The sequence below is a fragment of the Sinocyclocheilus grahami genome, unplaced genomic scaffold (genome assembly GCF_001515645.1).
Source record: "Sinocyclocheilus grahami isolate Dianchi unplaced genomic scaffold, SAMN03320097.WGS_v1.1 scaffold422.1, whole genome shotgun sequence".
NCBI classification, from domain to species: domain Eukaryota; kingdom Metazoa; phylum Chordata; class Actinopteri; order Cypriniformes; family Cyprinidae; genus Sinocyclocheilus; species Sinocyclocheilus grahami.
Genome location: NW_015505601.1, coordinates 290,933 through 296,283, shown reverse-complemented (window position 1 = coordinate 296,283; position 5,351 = coordinate 290,933).

The window sequence follows — 5,351 nt, the reverse complement described above, 5'->3', positions numbered from 1 at the left end:
ACAAGATGGAGTATTTGAAAATGTACTGCTCTCACCTTATTTGTTATGCAATATTTTTTCCAGTCAATGCACTCAGATTTAGAATGCCAGTATGTTTTAGAAGATATTGGGCTGTATTCTGTTAGTAACTTCCTGATAAAGTAATTATTCCATTTTCTATCATTAATAGTAACTCCGTTAATTGCAACATCAGGTCTGAGACTCACAGTCTCCTTATTCACATTTCCTTTAAACAGACATTTTAGTCCGGATGGTATAGCATCAAACACTATACAATATTCTTTAGGGATTATTGGAATATTATACCTTTGAAGAAATTCTATGTAGGTATACATGTAACGTTTCCTGCTCTTGGTTGAAAAAATAATTTTCTTTTTAAATGCTGGGGTGCCAGACAGAGTTTCTGTCGTTTAATCAAACCAAACTTAGTCAAGTCAGTCTAAGTCAAGAAACATACAAAGGCTTATGTAACTATATAGCCACATTTCCTGAAATTGGTGAGTTAGGAAATCCTTAAATTTTACAAATGGAAAAAAAATACCTTCAACATAAAAAATAACATTGAACACAATAAGTCACCTTTTGCCGTTTTCAGATCAGTATATTCAAGGTTCAAAAGTTCATCAAATCAGACAAAACAATAAATGCACAGAAAAGGAGAGCAAGCAGTTCATTAGAAATTGTCCATAGCATAAGCAATGTAATCCAGCCAAGGAAAATAGATCAATTCAAGCCCAAAACATTCCGTTCAGTTTCTGATATAATCATCAGCACAAATGAAACACACACACAAAAAAAAGTAATACTAATTTTATCAGTCAACAGTCAACAGTATCCACAGCCGCTGTATTTTTACTCACAACCTCGTTTTCCAGAAAGTCCGATTCAATTCTGTGACTCGGTGACTCCTTAAGCGTTGAGATTGATAGTTTTCAGACTCCCGATCCGTCAGTCCATGTCAAAATACACACTTGCTCAACGACATCCTTGCAGCGTTTAAACAACAACCTACTTGGCATCCAGCAAAGTGTGATGAAGTGATTAGTAATCCAGCAAATGTGAAGATGTTGGATCGCTATAATCGCCGACGGACTTAACTTTTCAAAGCGGTAAAACAACAGAAACGCCGCGCGAATCTTCAGAGGGAGCTTCGCGAGATACTGCTTGCCGGTTTGTTTTTTTTAATTTTTTTATTTATTTATTTTTTTTTTTTTATTGATTTCCAACATATAATATAAAGGTACTGAACAAATATAAACTACAAAAAAAGAAATAGAAAATATACAGTATTATATAAATAATAATACAGGTAAAAATATGAGATCATCATATAAATAACAGAAAAGCTTCACAAAGAGACCTAGTGCGTTTTGCTTTACTGTTTTTCAACCCAAGTAGTAACTCAATATAATTTTTCATATCTATCTGAAATAACAAAAAGCTGGGTTTTCCTTTAGCCCATTTCTGTTTATGTATATGGTATTTGCCCATAATCAAACAAAGATTAACAATAAAGGCCACATTTGGTGGTAATCTTTGTCTATTAAAATAAAAAAATACATCTTTTTCAGAAAAGTAAACTTTCATGCCCAGGCATTTACAAAGGAAACATTCCAAATCCATCCAAAACATTTAGCTATAAATGCAGTTACAAAATAAGTGCACAACATTTTCTTTCTCAGTCCAACAGAAATCACATATAACACCTACATCAGTACGAAATCTAAGAAAAAGAGTGAGTACACCAGATGGAGTATTTGAAAATGTACTTCTCTCACCTTATTTGTTATGCAATATTTTTTCCAGTCAATGCACTCAGATTTAGAATGCCAGTATGTTTTAGAAGATATTGGGCTGTATTCTGTTAGTAACTTCCTGATAAAGTAATTATTCCATTTTCTATCATTAATAGTAACTCTGTTAATTGCAACATCAGGTTTGAGACTCACAGTCTCCTTATTCACATTTCCTTTAAACAGCCATTTCAGTCCGGATGGTATAGCATCAAACACTATACAATATTCTTTAGGGATTATTGGAATATTATACCTTTGAAGAAATTCTATGTAGGTATACAAGTGCCCATTTTCATTAAATAACTGTTTAACAAATATAATACCATTGTCTACCCATTTTTGAAAAAACAAAGTTTTATGTTTAAACATTATATACCTGTTATTCCAAATTATACATTTATTTGGAGAGAAATTATGCTTATGTATAAGCATCCATGAGAGTAGAACTGCTTGTGAAAATTACTTAATCTAACTGGAATCTTACTCATTTCAAAGTTGCATTGCAACAGAAAAGCAACACCACCCATCTTTTCAAAGATTAGATAAGGAATTAAATACCAAATTTAATTTTTATATTGAAAGTAATTCTTGATCCATCTGTTCTTTAAAATTGCATTTGATGTGCTGAAGTCAAGCACATGTAAGCCTCCATTACCAACCGAATTAGTTAAGGTACCTTTTTTAATGTAATGAGATCTATTTCTCCAAATGAAATTGTAAAGATTTTAATCCGCTTCTTTAATGATGTTATTAAGGACTTCTAGTGAAATAGCAGGATAGAGCAGACGAGATAAACATTCAGTTTTTGATAAAATAATTCTACCGTTCATTGACAGGTCTCTCATTAACCATAAATGAAATCGATTTTTAACTTTTTGAACCACAGGTTGAAAATTAAGCTGTCCCCTTTCCTTTTCATCTTTACATATTTTGATTCCTAAATAGATAACAAGATTCTTTACAGGGATGCCATTAATATCAAGAAGTTCACAATTGTTTAGAGGGAACAACTCACATTTGTTTAAATATTTAATTTGAACCGAGACCACTGAAAAGTCATTCAACCAATCAATCACATTTTTAATTTCCAATGAATCTCTAACAAATATTGTTGTATCATCTGCAAATTGACAGCATTTTATTTCTCTTTCTAAAATCCCGATTCCTTGAAAATTATATTTGTCAATGTAAAGAGTCATTGTCTGGGTTACAAGTAAAAATAAAAAAGGAGATATTGGGCATCCCTGCCTTATGCCTCTTTCTAAGAGAAATCTGGGGGTAGTGCCATTTGCAAGTTTTACTGAGCTATTACACCCATTATATAAAGTATAAACGGCCCTTTTAAAGAAATCACCAAAGCCAAAAAAATCCAAAATCTCAAACATAAATTTGTGGTTAACGGTGTCAAATGCTTTATAAAAATCTACCAAAAATATAAAACTTTCACTATCAATATACTCATTATAATCAATTAAATCTAGGACCAAACTAATATTATTACTTATATGTCTGCCCTTCATGAATCCTGACTGGCAATCATCTATAATTTGCTCCAAGCATTTTTTTTTTATCTTTCTGCAAAAAGAATGGCAAACACCTTATACAAATACAGCTCAAAAGTGGAGTAAACAAGATTGCAGAGTTATTACTCGATCAGGGTAATATAATTAATACAAAGGGTGGGAATTGGGAGAAGAAACTTCTCGACCTCACAGATTAACATCCTCCACGGTCGCCATCTTGCGCGCCCCCCGCCGCACAGTTAATATCCCTCCGTGCGGCTCAGACTGGATGCGTCAGAAACAGATGCACCAATCAGTAGATGCTTAATTACAATTAAGTACTTAACGAGCTCTACTCTTAGCCTGAATGCGTTATATGAGCTACAGTTGATCTGTAAATATTTTGATGTTGATGAAATCAGGGGTGTATAATCTACCTGAGCTTTATTCTGATGAAGACCACTGTGTCCACCTTCAGCTGTCTCTACCGTCCATCACTGCTGCAGCCTGCAGTCAGACTGAATCTGATCATGGATGGGGAAGAGACATCGAGGCTGTCCTTGCCTGAGTGCACAGAGAGGATGAACCACACAATCTTAAAACATGTGCGAGACAATCTGTGTCTGCTCCAAACATCCGTGTGCTGCTCTCCATGAGCACCTGCTTACACAGAGTAAAACCTTTTACAATCCATGTTGTCAGCTTTCCATTTCTAGCCAAATTTCATTTCATATCTTTACAATTGCATGCAAATTTTTGTCATAGCTTCAATACTTTTGTGGTGTAGTGGGCTAGAGCACTGAACCGGTTCTTCACCAGCGGTGTGTCCTTGAACAAGGCTCTTTACTCCAGGTCGTTTCAGGGGGATCGGGGGCCCTGTAATAAGCCACTTCGGATAAAAGCATCTGCCAAATGCAGAAATGTAAATATAAATACAAGTAAATGTGATTTTTGCAAGAGTCTCGGGCACAAACGCTCAATAAAGCTGCTTATATGTAAGTTTATTTCAAAACTTTTTTTTTTTATTATAAATGTATAAATATATTTCATACAATTTCTATTTGGGGGGTTTAAAGGTTTAGCTCACCTAAACATAATAATTTAGTCATTATTTTCTCGCCTCAGAGTCCACACTGTTTGATGTTTACAAAGAAGGTGATTTTAGTTAAGTTTGTCCTGCTGGTTTCTGTTCATACAATATCTCTCAATGGAGCCTGACTTTCAGAAGCTTCGTGACATTATTTGATGATGCTTTCGAAGCTTCTGAAAGTCAGGTTTCATTGACTGATGTTGTTTGAACAAACCAGCAGGTCAAATGTGACCAGACTCACCTCCTCAGTGTCTTTTGGTCTTTCTCTAGACAGTTGGCCTACACATGAAGGGTTGTCGCTGCAGCACTCCAGATTGTGATGAAGAATCGGGGATATTTGTATCATTTGAAACTGTTCTGCTCATTCTCTGTTATTTGCCTTACTTAAGGCAAATGTATTATTTTTTTTGTTGAAGGCTTAGCTCATTAATATTAATTAGGTGGTTTTATAGTGCAGAGATTGGTAAACGGACAACGTAATTACATAAAAAAATCAAGTACTTTAAATTGCCTTCAAAAATGTCTTATTCGCTCTGTTATTATTCTAGCACTATTGTGAATGAGCTAGTAGCCTAATTTTATGAATACAATATTAAAATGTTGATTTATACTTTTGTCAAACCTTGCAATAAGACACTAAGCCTCTTTGTAATGTTGATAAAGTGTAGTTTAAAAGACCCTACTCTGTTATTTAGATGTTTAATCCAATATTATATAATGTATAAATACATATTTGTTATAAATATTATATAAATATAAATGTTAAATAATTTATATATTATATGAACTATACACTATATAACTATATATACTATTACAAAATATATATATAACTACATAACTATGTAGTATATATATACACACAATTTATATAATTTATCAATTTCTTAATTTATTTACATTTTAATTTAAAAAATATTAACTTATTTTCTATATACAATCACTAATTAATATACTGTATAT